This window comes from Notechis scutatus, chromosome 4, assembly GCF_049901735.1.
Source record: "Notechis scutatus isolate UNSWTSFEM ecotype Mainland chromosome 4, rNotScu1.2, whole genome shotgun sequence".
NCBI lineage: Eukaryota > Metazoa > Chordata > Lepidosauria > Squamata > Elapidae > Notechis > Notechis scutatus.
Genome location: NC_142012.1, coordinates 46,895,002 through 46,912,686, shown reverse-complemented (window position 1 = coordinate 46,912,686; position 17,685 = coordinate 46,895,002). Strand labels below are relative to the sequence as shown.

Here is a 17,685-nt window from a genome sequence, read left to right as displayed (position 1 = left end):
AAGCGGCCATTTTCTGACAAAGACTACTGTGCTTCCCGGCTGGGCATTGCAGACAGCAGAGACAGTAACCGCAGTGGTGGTTAAAATTGGTGGGAGCGCCATTTTGGTTTTAGTAGCCATTTTCTGATAAAGACTAGTGCTTTTTATGACTGGTCATTGGAGGCGGCAGAGAGAGTAACCTGGGGCGATCCTGATTTTCAATCAGTATGAATTTGATGAAATTTCCTGATTTAAATTGTTCTTTACTCCTGCTGGGCAAAGCCTCAGGAAAGGATAGGGCATTTCTTTCCACTGAGCCTTCTCCCATTTGGACTGTTACCAGCTATTCATATATAGGATTGTCTCTGTTTAGAAAAGGATTCATTCTATACAGTAATCAAAGGAATTTCAATATACTTGGAGTAATTGATCATAACCATTTCAGTTAACTTCTATCTTTGTCTTTATTTGATAGTCAAAGTATCTAGAAATAATCATGGAGGACTCTACCAACACAATGTCTCTGCAGCAAACTACTTCCACTCAACAGAAAGGTAGGGGTAAAAGAACCTGCAAGACCAGAGGGTCAGTTCAGGAGGCAGCAGATAAATCAAGCAAACTTCGGCCAGAGGCAAGACTTTCAACAGATCCAAGGGAACCGTTACAAGGCAAGGTAATAACCACAGACCAAATGGCCATTTCGAGGTTCATCCAACAGACCATTCCGAAAATACAAATAAACAATTGGGGGCTCCTGTTGGTGGTAGATTGCAAAGCTTTGCAGACCAATGGGAGTAAATAACCTCGGATGCTTGGGTCAGACAGACAACAAGAGAAGGTCTGGCACTTGAATTTCGAGTCAGGCCTCCGAGATATTTTATCAGGTGTCTGGTATCTTCAAACACATATAAAAGGAAGATGGAGGAAGCAATTCAGCACCTCCTAACAATCCAAGCAGTGGAAGCAGTCTCAGAGGAAGAACAGGACCATGGCTTCTATTCTATGTTATTTATTGTTCCCAAATTGTCAGGGGGATGGAGGGCTATTGTAAACCTCAAAAGACTAAACTCCTTTCTTATTTGTCGTAGGTTCAAGATACACACGCTTCAATCTATTTTGAAGAACATGAGACATGGGGACTTTTTAGTTTCAATTGATCTTACCGAAGCGTATCTGCATATCCCTATCCTACCTGACCACCACAAGTATTTAAGATTTTGTTATGCAGGTCGACACTTCCAGTATATAGCCCTCCCATTTGGATCGGCGTCTGCTCCCAGGACATTTACCAAAGTCCTGGCAGCTGTAACAGCTCATCTTAGAACTGTACCTATTAGAATACTGGCCTACTTGGCCGATATCCTAATCAAATCTGTTTCCCATGATCTAACTACTAGGGACTTGTGCATCACCCTTCAAACTTTAGAATCCCATGGATTCTTGGTTAATCAGGAAGAGTCATTTTGAGCCTTCTACCAGACTTTTACATTTAGGGGCGATAATAGATACTGAAACAGATTTAGTTTTCCTTTCTCAGCAAAGAAAAGAGGACATTAAAGCTTTAGTGGCTCATTTCTTTTCCACACGAATGGCATCCCCGACCCAAATGTCCAAATTACTAGGCAAAATGATATCATGCCTTGATATCGTACCATAGGCACGACTGCATTCTTGTGAATTGCAGTGGTTTTTACTACCATTTCAGAAAACTCTGAAAGGTACCTCACCCATCTGAGTAAGATTGCCAACCAAGGTATTAACATCCTTGCTTTGGTAGACTTCTTTGGCTTTAGATAAAGGCTTTAGATGCTCCTTTTAAAGACAGAGATTTCACAACCATAACTACCAATGCTAGTCTTTCAGGATGGGGGGCTCATTGTGGAGACAAGGTAGCACAGGGCATTTGGAATGATGACATTAAACATAACCTCAATTGGCTAGAGTTAAGAGTGGCCCACCTAGCTCTCAGGGAATTTGAGTCACTAATTGTGGGACAAGATGTGCTACTCCTGACAGACAATGTGGCCACTAAGGCGCACATCAATCATCAGGGAGGAACACAATCCAAGACTTTACACAAAGAGGCTTCTTGTCTCTGCAGCTGGGTGGAAAAGAATTTGCTCTTGATCAAAGCTGAACATATTTCAGGGACGCAAAATGTCAGGGCAGATTGGTTAAGCAGATCCACAATAGATCGTGCAGAGTGGGATTTGCATCCGCTTCTATTCCAAGAAATTTCCAACTGATTTGGACATCCAATATTGGTTCTGTTTGCATCTGAGATTAATCATTAACTACCTCGTTTCTTCTCCAGGTTCCCGTCCCGGGGAGCAGAGGGAGTCAATGCCTTTCGCTGCCAGTGGTCATGGGGATTCCTTTATGCCTTTCCTCCATTACCACTCATCTCGGCAGTCATCAGGAAGACCCTGGAGCAGAAGGCGGAGATTCTCCTTGTGGCGCCGTACTAGCCCAGGCCATGGTTCGCGGACTTGGTCAGTTTGTCAGTGTCGTGCCCGTGGAGGATTCTTCCCGACAGGGTTTCTCTCAGCCAGGGGCTAATTCAACACTCAGAGCCTCAATGGCTTCAATTGGCTGCCTGGCACTTGAGAGGAGACTGCTGAAGACGGTGGACCTTTCCACACAAGTCAGTAACACTATACAGGCAGATAGAAGACAATCCACTATCAGACTTTACGAGACCACTTGGGGAGTATTCTGTACTTGGTTCAAGGATAAGGGCTCAGACTCTGGGGAGGCCTTGATCTCCCAGGTTTTAGACTTTTTACAGCAGGGGCTGGACAAGGGTCTTGCCTCAGCAACTCTTCGTAGACAGGTTGTAGCGCTTTCATTGGTACTATCATGTACAAGTCTACAGTTATTATTACAGAATCCTTTAATTCGGCGTTTTCTCAAAGGGGCATCAAATTTAAGACCAGGGGTCATACATAGATTTCCCTCATGGGATCTTACCAAAGTCCTATAAGCCCTTATGCTTTCACTTTTCGAGCCCTTGAGAACTATCAACCTACAATACCTATCTTATAAAGTATTTTTTTTTTGGTGGCAATCACATCTGCCAGAAGGATGTCTGAGCTTGCTGCTCTGTCAATAAGACCTGATTTCTGTATTTTTCATATTGATCGTGTCATTTTAAGATTGGATCCGACTTTTATACCTAAAGTCAATTCCCATTTTCACAGGGCACAAGAACTCATTTTGCCAAATTTTTGTCCAAACCCATCTCACCCAGAGAGAAACTTCAGCACACACTAGATCAGGGGTAGGCAAACTACGGCCCATGGGCCACATCCAGCCCGTTGGTCTTTTTAATCCGGCCCGCCGAAGATTGGTAAAGAATTAAGGTTTGATGTGAATGATTGAATGATTGCATTCATTTGATTTTGACTTGTAATGACAGGCATTTCGACACTAGGTGGCGCATTAGGCGCAGTGACTTGATTTTGCGGAGCCCGAGCCATTTCCAATTATCGTTCTTCTTCTACTGGTCAGATCAGAACCCATCTGCAGCAATGTCAAAGAAAAGTCGACAGTAAGTGCCGGGTGTTTAATAAAGAATGGACGCCTAAATACTTTTTTTACTGAAGTCCGGTCAAAGGCTGTATGTCTTATTTGCCAAGAAACCATTGCGGTTTTAAAAGAATACAACATCAGCTGTCACTTTTCCACCAAGCATGCTAATTATGCCAGCAACCTTTCAACGCAAGAACATATGGCTACCGCTCATAGGTTGGTAGCTAGCTTGCAGGCTCAGCAAAACACCTTTATCCGAGCAACTTCCATCCAAGAAGCAAGCACGAAGACAAGTTATTTACTGGCATTCAAACTAGCAAAAGCCACCAAGCCTTTCTCCGAAAGGGTTTCTTAAAGAGTGCATGGTAGAGACAGCAAGTATTTTATGTCCTGAGAGCAAGAACAAATTTGAAAAAATTAGCTTATCACACAGGTCAGTGACTCGCCGTGTTGAAGTAATTGACGAACACTTAACTAGCAAGCTAAACAAAAAAGCGGAGTCATTTACATTATATTCTTTGGCACTGGATGAAAGCAATGACATAAAGGACTCCGCTCAGCTTTTAATTTTTATCAGAGGGATTAATGAAAATTTCAAGATAACAGAGGAGTTTTTGGCTATGGAATCCCTGAAAGAAAAACACAGGGAGTCGATTTATTTAACAGCGTGTCAGCGGTCATACAGAGGCACAAGTTACCTTGGAATACGCTCGCCAACGTTACCACAGATGGATCACCAAATCTGGCAGGAAAAAACATCGGGATGCTCAAAAGAATCCAGGACAGGGTGAAAGAGGACAACCCTGAGCAGGAGGTAATTTTCCTACACTGCATAATTCACCAGGAAGCACTGTGTAAATCCGTGTTGCAGCTTGACCATGTAGTGAAGCCAGTTGTGAAACTCGTTAACTTTATTCAAGCGAGGGGACTTCATCGTCGTCAGTTTATTCATTTTCTTGAAGAAACTGACGCTGATCACAGGGACTTGCTTTACCATTCTAATGTCCGCTGGTTAAGTTTGGGAAAAGTATGTCAACGTGTGTGGGAGCTCAAACAGGAGATTATTTCATTTTTGGTGCTACTTGAGAACACTGACAATTTTCCTGAGCTGAATGACACAGATTAGCTTTGTGATTTAGCTTTTACTGTGGACATACTGACACACATGAACAAGATGAATGTGAAGCTACAAGGGAAAAATCAGTTTGTGCATGAAATGCACGCAAACGTCAGAGACTTCAAAACCAGGCTAGTTTTATTTTCAAAGCAAATGTCAGACAAGTCATTTGCTTATTTCCCCACACTGGCTACGTTAAAAGAGGCCCCGCAACATGTGAAAAAATATAGGAAATCACTGGATGACCTGCATAAAGAATTCTGCCGTCGGTTTTGTGATTTTGGAAAAATTGACAGGGCACTTCAGCTGGTGTCATGTCCCTTCTCACAAGACCAGGAAATGATGCCACAGGAGTTGCAGTTGGAACTGATTGATCTCCAGTGTGACATGGTGTTAAAGGAGAAGTTCAACTCCCTGAAACTGGATGAGTTTTATGCTTCATTAAGTGCAGCCAAATTTACAAACATCCAGAAGATAGCACAGAGGATGCTGGTGTTGTTTGGCTCTAAATATGTGTGTGAACAGACTTTTAGTGTGATGAACACCAACAAAGCAACCCACAGATCCCAGATGAGTGATGAACACCTCAGATCTGTTCTGAGAATTGCCACAACAGAATTACCACCAGACTTCGATGCACTGGCAAAAATGAGTGATCAACAACACTGTTCTTATTAAAAGGTATGTTAATACTTTAATGCTTTTTTCTGTTTATGTTTGATATGTACTGTTAACAAATGCAGTTTTTTATATGTATCGTATCTTGTGCTGACCCGGCCCGTCTGTCAAATTTTAAGTTAATGAGGCCCCCGAGCCAAAAAGTTTGCCCACCCCTGCACTAGATGTAAGGAGAGCTCTCCATATTTATATAAAAAGGACAGCTTTTGAAAGACAGAATCCATGTTTATTTCTTTTCATCAGAACACTTTAGGTCAGAGGGTGTCTTCTTCTTCCATAGGCAGATGGATAAGAGCGCTACCATTGCTAACATGTACGCAGCACAGGGGTTACCTGTTCCATCTCACATCACAGCTCATTCAACACATAGTGCACCCACTACAGCAGCTTGGAGTACTCAGGCTTCAGTGGAGGAAATATGTAAGGCGGCGACGTAGTCCACTCCCTCACTGTTCATTAGACATTATAAACTTGACTCTTTCGCCTCCGTGGAGGCAGCCTTTGGACGGAGAGCATTACAAAAAGTACTGCCAGTTCAGAATCATTAGGGGCCAGAATCCCTCCCATCGGACATTGCTTTGGTATGTCCCACACATGGATCCCGTCGAAGCCATTCTGGAGAAGGAGCGTTGGTAGACTTACCTGAGAACGTGCCTTCTCAGATAGTGTAGACAGGAACCAGGCCCTCCCATTTTTATTTCTGGCCATCAAGTTGTGATGATGGCTTCGACTTCATTCAGAACTGGGGACGGTGGCCCAGGAGTGTGTCTTCAGTTTTTCTATTCAGTCTATAGCCGAACAGTGCTGAATATATCCCACACATGGTGGCTGTCTACACCAGGGGTCCCCAACCACCGGGCCCCGGACCGGTACCAGTCCGTGGATCATTTTGTACCGGGCCGCAAAGAATGAATAATCGTGATTAAAATATATATAAAAATATGTTTTTGCTTCCGGGTGTCTTATTTTGAAAGACAACCACTTCCGCCCTTGCCTAACTTCCGCACTTGACTCTTTGGCGCGTATTTATCCTGCATCAGCAATGCAAGCTAGCCCTCGCAAAATGAGCCAGAAACAGAGTTCACTGGAGAGTTTTTTTGGAAAGGGTAAACGAGACAACAATGAGACAGCAGAAGGGTCACAGACTGCCTGCAAAAAGAAAGCTGCATTTAAAAGAAAAATACCAAGTTACCTGAGTTACAGGTTCATCGCAACAGGTGATTCACAAGCCCCACACCCACTCTGTGTAATATGCGGTGACAGACTTGCTAATGAAGCCAGGAAACCATCAAAACTGCGCCGCCACATGGAGACAAAACACCCAGCATTGAAAGAAAAGCCCTTAGAATATTTTGAAAGAAAAAAACGGGAAAATGAAGGACAGAAACAATTATTGAAGGCCACTACTTCAACAAATGTGTCCGTGCTAAAAGCATCATTCCTGGTCGCGGACCGCATTGCTAAAGCTAAGAAGCCCTTTACTATTGGGGAAGAATTGATTTTGCCTGCTACAAAGGACATTTGCAGCAAACTTTTCGGAGAGGCTGCAGTAAAAAAGGTCGAAAACATCCCCCTTTCGGCAAGTACCGTAACAAGAATTAATGAAATAGCAGAGGACATCGAGGCAGTTACTTGAGAGGATTAATGAGTCACCATGGTAGATCCACCATTCAGGTGGATGAATCTACAGATGTTGACAACAAAGCAATATTGCTCGTTTTTGTGAGATACATTTTTGAGGAGGATGTACATGAGGATTTGCTATGTGCACTATTTCTGCCAACTAACACCACAGCTGCAGAGTTATTCATGTCCTTGAACGAGTACATATCAGGGAGGCTTAATTGGTCGCACTGTGTCGGTGTATGCACGGACGGAGCGGCTGCGATGACTGGGCAGCTTTCAGGTCTGACAACGCGGATCAAGGAGGTCGTCTCTGAATGTGAGTCCACACACTGTGTCATCCATAGGGAAATGCTGGCAAGCCGAAAAATGCCACCTGAGCTTAATAGCGTTTTGCAAGATGTGATAAAAATGATTAACCACATAAAAGTACATGCCCTGAATTCACGTCTGTTCGAACAGCTCTGTGAAGAGATGGATGCAGAACATAGACGCCTTCTCTTGTACACAGAAGTGAAATGGCTTTCAAGAGGTAAATCGCTGGCAAGAGTTTTTGAGTTAAGAGAGTCACTGCAGAGATTTTTCTTGGAAAAACAGTCACCACTGGCAGCATACTTCAATGACACTGATTGGATCTCGAAACTTGCTTACCTGTGTGACATTTTTAACCTGCTCAATGAACTCAATCTCTCACTTCAGGGGAAAATGACAACCATTTTCAAGTTGGCAGATAAGGTTGCAGCATTCAAAGCCAAACTGGAGTTATGGAGACGGAGAGTGAACACAGGGATATTTGACATGTTTCACATAGTAGCAGGGATTATGGAAGAGACTGAGTTTGGACCTTCATTCACCCAGTTAGTGCATGATCACCTGTTGCAGCTTTCAAAAGAGTTTGAGCATTACTTCCCCATCGCAAAAGACCCCAGGCTGGGGAAGGAATGGATCCGGAACCTATCTGTGAACAAGCCAAGGGAATCAACTTTAACCCTACAAGAGGAACAACTAGTTGAGATTGCAAATGATGGTGGCCTTCAATCCATGTTTGAAACTTCAAATCTCTTTGCATTCTGGAGTAAAGTCAAAGCAGAACATCCTCACATTGCCACAAAAGCACTGAAAGTCCTGCTTCCATTTTCAACCTCTTATCTTTGTGAGGCGGGTTTTTCTGCATTGACAGAAACAAAAACAAGTCTACGGAGTAGACTGGATATAAGGAATACAATTCGAGTGTCACTGTCTCCCATCACCCCCAGATGGAACCGTCTAGTTGCAGGAAAACAAGCCCAGAGCTCCCACTGATTCTACATTTTGGTGAGTTGATATTATAGTGTAATAGTTCATGAAAGTGCCTAATATAAAATGTAATTGTTGCATTCAGATCACATACTAAATATAATGATTAAGGTTTTTGTTACTGGAACATTCACGCCCCTACCCGGTCCTTGAAAAAGTGTTTCTGCGTGAAACTGGTCCCTGGTACAAAAAAGGTTGGGGACCACTGGTCTACACCATCTGAGAAGGCGCGTTCTCAGGTAAGTCTACCAACGCTCCCTTTCCCACGCAGCCTGGGTTAATTGCTTTGGGGGGGTGCTCTGGGGGTGCTATTTCTCTGCGGACCACCAAAATTTTCTTACAGACCACCAGTGGGCCGTGGCCCACCGGTTGGCGACCGCTGATATAATAATAATAATATAGTATAGTACCTATATGATACAATACAATAAAGTATAATATCTTACTGAAGACATAGTCATTGAGGACATGAGGTCTGGACACTTTAGCAAGAAAGCGGCTCCTTTGTAAAAAAAAAAAAAGGAAGCTGTATAGTTCATTGGCTTGTTTGTTGCCTTGTTTTCCCCAGATAAATAAATGCAAGCAAAATCTTCCTGAAATGCTGGTTCAGATAGTGGATTTCTTGAAGAGCAGGAATGCATCCTACCAAGAGGTAACTTAATTGGTAATCACAAATACAAACTCTGGAAGTAGGGGATGAAAAACCAAGACAGACTGGCGGCCTAATGCCATAAATTCTGACCATTATAATTAAAAACTGCAGAATTAAGCACTATTGCATCAAATTGTAAGCTGCTTTCATACCATGTAGCTTTGGAACTTACCAAATTTGCAGATGATACTAAGCTGGCAGGAATAGCCAACACCCTAGAAGATAGGCTCAAGTTCCAGATGGATCTCAAAAGACTTGAACACTAGGCCCTATCTAACAAAATGAAATTCCCTCCCTCCCTCTCTATCTCAATCTGCCTCTCTGTTTCTCTCTTTCCCTCCCTCCCTTTCTCTCTCTCTTCTGCCTGGGGCGGAAGGAACCCCTGAATTTAATAAAAATTAAATATTAAGGGTTACAATTAAATATGTCAGGGGATTAGAATAGAAATAAACTCACCCAAGTTCAACGAAATTAAATGTGCCAAGTTCACTCTCTGGGTCCCATTCTCCTAAACTTTCTGGATTGAGCATCATTCCTCAGGCATGAAACCTCACTTCTCCTCAGCTCAAAGGAAATTCATAATTTCTCCTCCCTCATATTTGGACAAAAAAACTCAGATTTGAGTTTGTAAAATATTTTTTTTAATCCCCCAGCTAACTAGATCACTTGAAATTCAGATCCGGTTTGAGCTTCTTCGGTGACAGACCGAAACCTAGTCTCTCCGAGGCTTTGACCCGTGCTCGCCGCTGGAGTGCCCTGAGCCGGCTAGTTTTGGGGCTAAGCCACCCCATAGAGGTGGTGAAGAGGGGGGAGACTACCTGCAGGGTTGAGGAGAGCTGCATCTCTCCTCCCCAGCTGGCCATTACTCCCTTTCCCGAAGGCAGTTATAGCGGTGGTCAGAAATGGCCACCACAAAGAAGAACTTGACCGGAAAAGAATGTGCAGGAGGAAGAGAAAATTTTGGTTGACCGGGTCAAACAGCAAAAGCAACAAATAAGGTACCCTGGAATTTAAACTTAACAACATTGTTCCCAAAGAAGATTTTGAAGCTGCGAAGGAGAGAAGGGAAAGGATTAGGGGTTTTTTTCTTCCCTTCCTTATACTGATTACTAAGAGACTTAAGCAAGAAATTGAAAAAAAAATCCATTTTGACATTAACTGGCATCTAAGCTGAAAATAAAAGTCAAAGGGATAATAAAGATTTCTGGACATTTAAAAGTTTTTAAAAGCAGGAAAGGAGAAAAAAAAAGGATAAAAGGGCAGGATCTGGAAGAATGGAGGAGACTGCCTGGAATTAAGGAATGGAACTGTAATTAAAAGGAACTTACAGTGAAATTTTAACAAGATTCCTCAAATACATTTTAATTGAAACTTGGTAACAAAGTAATAGAACCCCGGGAAGAGAAAGTGGAAAAAGGAAGCAAGTAGAAACAGCCTTGGATTATTTGGTGATTTTTGGTTTTTGCATCTAGATGACTAAAATTAACCGGGTGGTTGTTTAAAAGTTTTTTAAATGGTATCACTCTTAGAAGAACTGAAAACGGAACTTAAAAAATGGAAAGAAGATGCACAAGAAGGGAGAAGTTATTTTGGCTTCGTGTTTCAATTCTTAGAAATGGAGGTCTGGAACTATGAGAAGCAACAAGAAACGCTTGCAGAACAAGAAGATTGGGACAAAGAAGCCATCTTTAATGATCAAATAATTTTAAGTGGAGGGAAAAAAGAAAAGGGGGGAAAGAAAGTGAAAGGTTTAAGACTAGAAAAAACAACCAAAAAGAAGAACAATTTGAAAGGTAAGTATAATATTAGAAAGCAACAGAAGAGGGGATTACAGATGAGAGAGTTAGAAGTAGAGAGACAAGGGGGTAAAAAGGGGAGGGAGAAGAGGGGGAAGAAGGCAAGGAAAAGAACTTGTAAAAAACAGAAACAAGAAATGGAGAAACAGAGAAAAGATAAAAGGGTTGTAACCATAAGCTTATTTAGAGATAATGGGTGAAAATTTAATTGCAAAAGGAATTCTGCAAAGGTACATAAGATAGCACTGTTATATTACAAATAGAAATAATTTTAGAAAATATGATGATGGATAAAATATTTACTGTAATGTAGTGGGATGTTTGTTAATAAATAAATGAATTAAAATGATTGAGAGAATTAAAAGGGAACATTTTTAATTATTAGTAATGATTTATAAAAACATAAGTGAGAAATATGGGAAAAAAGAATTAACTATGGAAAGTTTATAAGTGTTCCCAAGGAAGTATGATATTTAATTGAAAAGAAATGTTAAAGATGTTAAGATTTTAATGCATATTGATAGAATTGAATTGGAATGGAATGTGTGTTTTACATATATTTTTTTTTTCTTTTTAAGAATATAGTCTCTATTTTAAGAATGTACCAAGCAGAACTCAATTTGAAGTTATGTATTATATTGAATGCTATAATCTTAAAGGTATACATTGAAGCTTAAATAAGTTTGAATGGATAAAATTAAAGGATATAAAGGTGTCATACTCTAATTGGTAACTACAGGGAAAAATTTGCTTAATAAGAAAAGATAATGTGAAATTGAAACAGGACAGACAAAAGTACAAATATAATGATTTGAATTGAGATAATTAAAACAAAGTTGAGAAAATTACGAGGGGAAAAACTATGTAGAAAATATAAAATGGTAATAAGATATGGAATAGAATATAAAAATGAGCATGAAATTGAGTTTGGTGTCTGTATGAAGTGATAACCTGGGACCATGCTATTTTCAAAAAAGATGTTTTATTTGTACTTTGTTTTTGTGAAAACCCAAATAAAATTTTCAAAAAAAGAAAAGAAATTCACATTCAAGTTACTTTAATTTCTTAGTGGCCTGTTTAAAGAACGATTTGGTGTTCTGCCCCAGCTCCACCAGGATGAAGTGCAACCACATTTCCCACATTTTGCCCTTTGTCACATTTGTATCTTTCAGTTGGGATTCTGCCCAACAGCAGCGAGATGCATTTCGCCGGGGAATTCCCAGTAGTTGGATTACTCATTGCCTTTGTATTGTTATGACATTCTTCCAACCATTCTTCCAATGTCATAAAGGCAGCCTTTGTACATATGAACACATACACACACACACACACACACACACAAAACATCAGCTTCCAACTTGTTGATCAGCAGAACAAATCCTTATTTTAATATTTCTAAGGTTTCACCATCCAGTTCTGTAGCATTTCCTCATTTTAGCCTACTTGCAAAATTTATTACTATTTCTCTATATTTAAAAACAACACCTCATTGTAAGTCAGTCTCTCTCTCTCTTCCTCTCTGGGGAGGGGGGGGGTAAGGAACCCCTGAACTGGTGTTGGGTGGTGGGAATTTGACATCTGGAGGCCAATGAGCCCAGGAGCAGTGCACCGAAGCTCAGCTGGCCGGTAAGAAGGCGTGGCATCCCAACACAGGCAGCTTGCAGGAAAAGCAACTGACATCTGGGAGGCCAGAGCAAGTCGAGATGACAAAGGGTTGTATTGTGGCTCCATGCTAAATTTCACTGTGCTGTAAGACATTGTGAGAGTAGGGGGCAGGTTATGGAGGCAGCAATAGAAAAGTACCATGATGAAGGTGGAATGCTGTTTTGCATTTTTTAGTCTCTCAAACTTTTCTTTCCCTGCAAACGACACCGAGAAACATGACAGAGAAACGCAATGAAGTTGGGCTGGGGTGACAGCATGCCCACCCACAAAGAAGGCTTACCATAGGTTCGCCACCACAGACCTACAAGATCCCTTTCAATTCTGTTGATCTGTTAATCTGCTTCTCCATAATTGCTTTCAGGTTCTTGATGCTTGATCTTAAAAACCGACACCGCCAACCCTCGTGATTTTCAGAACCCTTCTTCCTTGCTACGATGTCCATTTCCTGTCTCATCCACACCCAATCCCCCCATTGGCCCACTTTATTTAAAAAATAATATCCCCCTTACACACGTGGTCCTTGAGTTATGACCATAACTGAGCCCAAAAATTTCTGTGGCTATCTGAGACAGTTGTTAAGTGAGTTCTGTCCTGTTTTACATTTCCTGCCACATTTCTTAAGGGTATCACTGCAGTTGTTAAGTTAGTCATGTGGTTAAGTGAATCTTCCTTCCCCTGGATTTTGCTCAAAGTGATCACATGACCCCAAGACACTGCAACCATCATAATTATGAGTCAGTTTGCCAAGCGTCTGAATTTTGATCATGGGGATGTGGCAATGGTTGTTGTAAGTGTGAAAAACAGTCATAAGTCACATTTTCCAGTGCCATCACTAAATGAACTGTTATAAATCGAGGACCACCTGGCCTGTATGTGGTCATCCCTCTCTATTGTATAGGCAACCACACAGCAGTGGTTTTCAGTCTGGAAATATTTTCAAGGTCCATGTGGGTCATTGAACATAAAATAATAGAGTTGGAAAAGACCTCAGAGGTTTCTAGTCCAACCCCCTGCTCGAGCCAAGAGACCCTGTACCATTTCAGACAAATGGTTGTCCGGTCTCTTCTTGAAAGCTTCCACTGCTGGAGCACCCACAACTTCTGAAGGAAAGCCGTTCCACTGTTTAATTCTTCTAACTGTCAAGAAATTTTTTTTCCTCAGTTGCAGGTTGCTTCTCTCCTTGACTAGTTTCCATCCATTGTTTCCTGTCTTGCCTTCAGGTACTTTGGAGAATAGGTTGACCCCTCTCTTCTTTGTGGCAGCTCCTCAAATACAAATTAAAAAGCTAATGCAATCCTTGGTTGCATAAACAGAGGCATAGAATCAAAATCATGTAACATATTATTACTGATTCATAAAGCCACACCTGGAATAAATAAATACTGCTTCATAAAGCCACATCCAGTTTTGGTCCCCACATTACAAAGAAGATGTTGAGACTTTGGAAAAAGTGCAAAGAAGGGGAACTAGGATGAGACCAAAACATGAAGAATGGTTGCAGGATTTGGATATGGCCAGTCTAGAGAAAAGAAGGGCAAGGAGGACATGATAGCAGTGTTCCAGTATCTGGGGGTCTGCCACAAAGAAGAGGGAGTCAACTTATTTTTCAAAGCACCAAAAGGCAAGACAAGAAACAATGGATGGAAACTAATCAAGGAGAAATAACTTTTAAACAGAACAATTAAACAGCTTGCCTTCAGAAGTTATGGGTGCTCCATCACCGGAAGCTTTTAAGAAAAGACAGGACAGCTACTTGTCTGACATGCTATATGCTTGAGCAAGGGGTTGGACTAGAAGACCTCCATGGTCCCTTCCAGCTCTTTTTGAATTATTTGATTGGTTGGTTGATTTGATTGATTGATTGAAATATTGGAAGACTGCTATCATACCACTCCTAGTCCTTCCTTTCACTAGACTAAAAATACCCAATTCCTGTAACCATCCTGAAAAGTCCCAAAGCAACTGTTCCAAGTAGAAACAAATTGTTTTTTTTTTTCTTTAATCAAAGCAGTCAATTTAGCTATCTCTGCTAACTCAATCAACTTTTTTTTTGTATGTGTCTAGCCGGCTGCGCTATGAAAGCAGATGTGGTCACTTCACAACAAATAGAAGTTTACCTTGGTGAGTTTAAAAGTTCGTTAGCTTGAAGCGAGGACTTTTTCTCCAGAAGCTCTGTAGCTGATATGGGTTGGTTCTCAAAGTTGTTCCTGGAAATAACTTGTTTTCTTGATTTGTTTCAGGTCTCCGGGAACTCCAAGGCGATTGCGAAGCCTCTGTGGCTCAGGTTGCAGCTGAATGTATGGAAGACGTCTTTTGGCAGCGCAGCCATCGCATCAACCTGAAATTTATCACCAGTCAGCTGCTCTCCAAAGTCATCAAGAATATATCCAGATAGTCCTTGGAGACCAAGCAATGACACCTCCCTCCCTTCCTTCCCTCATTCCGATATCCTTCCTTCCTTTCTTCCCTCATTCCCATATCCTTCCTTCCCCTCCCTCCCTCCTTCCCTCTTTCTTTCTTCTCCTTTCCCACTTTTCTTCAGCTGAAGGTGATATCCAGAGAGGGGGAGAGAGGGGAAGATGGGGGGGAGAGACACACAGAGAGCTACAGAGACAGGGGGAAGAGGCAGAGAGAGATACAGAGAGGGGAAAATAGGGAGAGAGATAAAGAGAGAAGGGGAGAGAAAGGGGAAGGGGGAGAGATATACAGAGGGGGGGGGAGAAGATGGGAGATAAGAGAGGGGGAGAGACATAGATTATCAGTATATAAGAAATTATGACATGGGATAGCCATAACAAGTCAGCCAATGGGAACTGTTTGGTGACTAAGAAACAGCACCTGTTGTGAGTTATGTCAGACAGTGGAGAAACAGAGTAAGTGCGCTATCTACTGGCAGAATCTGACATCAGATCTGGCATCATCTGATGCATGAAACTAGAAATGGCCCACCGACCAATGCTACCATATCATGTATTAGCTTGCAGTGTGGCAATTGAAGCCTTGAAAAAAATACTGAAAATAGGCAAGACCGACATCTGCATTTTGGAGGTCATTAACAAAGACATGGTCAGAGATGCTGAAGAGCAATACAAGAGATTTGCCTCTCTGGGAAGGTAAAGTACAGAATTCTGCTTTAGGCTTTGACAGATGTTTAACTTGTCCAGATAGGAGGTCTTCAGAGCAATGATGTGCATGATGGATGCCTGTTTTCAATACCTGCTTTTGGAAAAGGAGGCTGCTGGAGAGGATTACACTGCATTTTTTTGCACAGGTATGCTTTTCACAATAGATAAATATGGAGAGAGTTGAGAGATGACTGGCCTGATCATGAAATGTCCTTATTTCCTTTGAAAATAGAGTAGGGAATTAGGAAGTAACTAGTATTCTCAGCTTATTTTGTGGAGGTATGGAGTTGCTATGTAAGAATTCAAGAAAGAGCTAGAAAAGGAGGGTAGAGATGTGAGAAGAGGAGACATTCATACATTTAAGGCTGCATTTTGTTCTACATTTTGATCCCAACTATGCTTCTTCTAATGGCATCACACAGAGCCAAGAGGGAGGGAATGCATGAAAGGGAAACATTTTCATCAACAATTGGGCAGAAACAACTTCATGTTGTCTCTGCCACATAACTGTAATGGAACCTGTCCATTATGGTGGTACGGCATCAGTCATGAAATGTATCGGTCCTCTGAACAACCAGATTTGGGGACCTTTTTTATGGAGGTTGTTAAGCATTCATCATTATGAGGCAAACCAATGGTTTTCTATAGGCATGGTAAGGGCTGGGTTGGCCATGACCATGGAAGGGACCCAACCATCAGAATTTCAAATCCACATTGTCTTTTTTTGTGTCAGTCTTAACTTTCAATGGTTGCTTAACAAGTTATCCTTCTTCATTGTTCTGTTCAGTTTATAGGAAGGCCCTTCCAGAGGAAAGAAAGAGCGTTTATAGAAAAAAATCTTTTTCGCTCTGAAGATCCTCCTGGATGATACCAACAGCATAATCCAAAACTAAGGCATCAGAAGAATCTGCAATGCAGCCCCAAATCTGCCACAGAAAGTAAGCTTGAACAGACGCATGATGGATAGTAACATCACTCTTCTTGAATGGATTTGATTTTAGGCTTCATACTTTTTCATGGCCTTATACCTAGATTTTATTCATTATAATTGATGAGGCAATGAGGCAACTAATAAAATTGTTATAAAATAAAAATAATTTTTTATTTTATTTTTAATAAAAAGGAGGAGCTGATTTTAAAGCTTTGCCCAAAGATTGTAAAAGATTCACATTGAGAGATCAGGCAAGGGCAATGGATAGGATCCTAAAGATTTCTCCAGCTACTGGCACAGTCCTGGAGAATGAATGCCCAGGACATGACTCAGCTGTTCATCTGCACCTGAAAGACACAGGTCACACTGCTCAAGATAGCAAGGTTCACATTCTGGACAGAGGTGTTTGAAACACAAGTCAAAGATTAAGAGCTTATGTACAGGAGACAAATTCCACACTTGGCCAAGTCAAGTCTTCTCCAATTCTTATTCTATTCTACTCTATTCTTATTCTATTCTACTCTGTTCTTATTCCATTCCACTCCACTGCTATATAGATTAAAATTAAATAGTCCTTTCTCAACAGAAGGAATCAGCACCATCTCCTCTTTACAAAGCAGTTTCTAAGAACTGCAGTTACACAGAACTGAAGCAGCTTCTTCAATGAGAAGCAAAACATTTTCAAAGGAAGAAAAACCTCATGTGTGAAGGTTGTGGCTTCACACAAACTCACCATAGGGGACCATGGCATCCCTCCCTTGCCCCATTTCAGAATAAGAGCAGTGGGAAGGTACCCGAGAGGTCATCTAGTCCACCACTTTGCCGGAGCAGGAGACTCCTCCCGCTACACCAGTCCAAGCAAATGACTGTCCAGGCTCTTCGGCCACGGAGGCTCCTTCTGTCGCAGCCTCTGATCAGGCAGGAAGGCATTCCATATAGCTTTTTCCCCCGTTCCTCCAGGAGGAAGGAAAGCTCACCTATTGAACTGCCCTAAGCAACCGGGAAAGCCAGAGGAGCTTGAGAGGGAAGGGTCGGAGCTGAGCCCGTTCCTAGCAACGGAAACCGGGCGACGGCTGCCAGAGGAGCCCGGGGGGCATCCTTCATCCCCGCCACGGGCTATCGAGGCCCCACATCTCCCCACGTCGCCTCGCCCTTTACCTGCCTTTCACCCTCAGCGACCTAAGCGGCAAGAAAAATGAGCGGGAAGAATGGCGCATGCGCACTCAACCGCCCGGCCGTTAACCGCTTGGTGGCGTCAACGGGAGATAGAAAGAGGACTAAATGGAAAAGGC

At 41.9% G+C, this 17,685-nt stretch overlaps 1 pseudogene; it reads left to right on the top strand.

Moving 5' to 3' along the window:
- The first annotated feature begins 7,192 nt into the window (after positions 1-7,192).
- On the top strand, positions 7,193-8,230 carry LOC148130724 (SCAN domain-containing protein 3 pseudogene; annotated as a pseudogene).
- Positions 8,231-17,685: the final 9,455 nt, after the last annotated feature.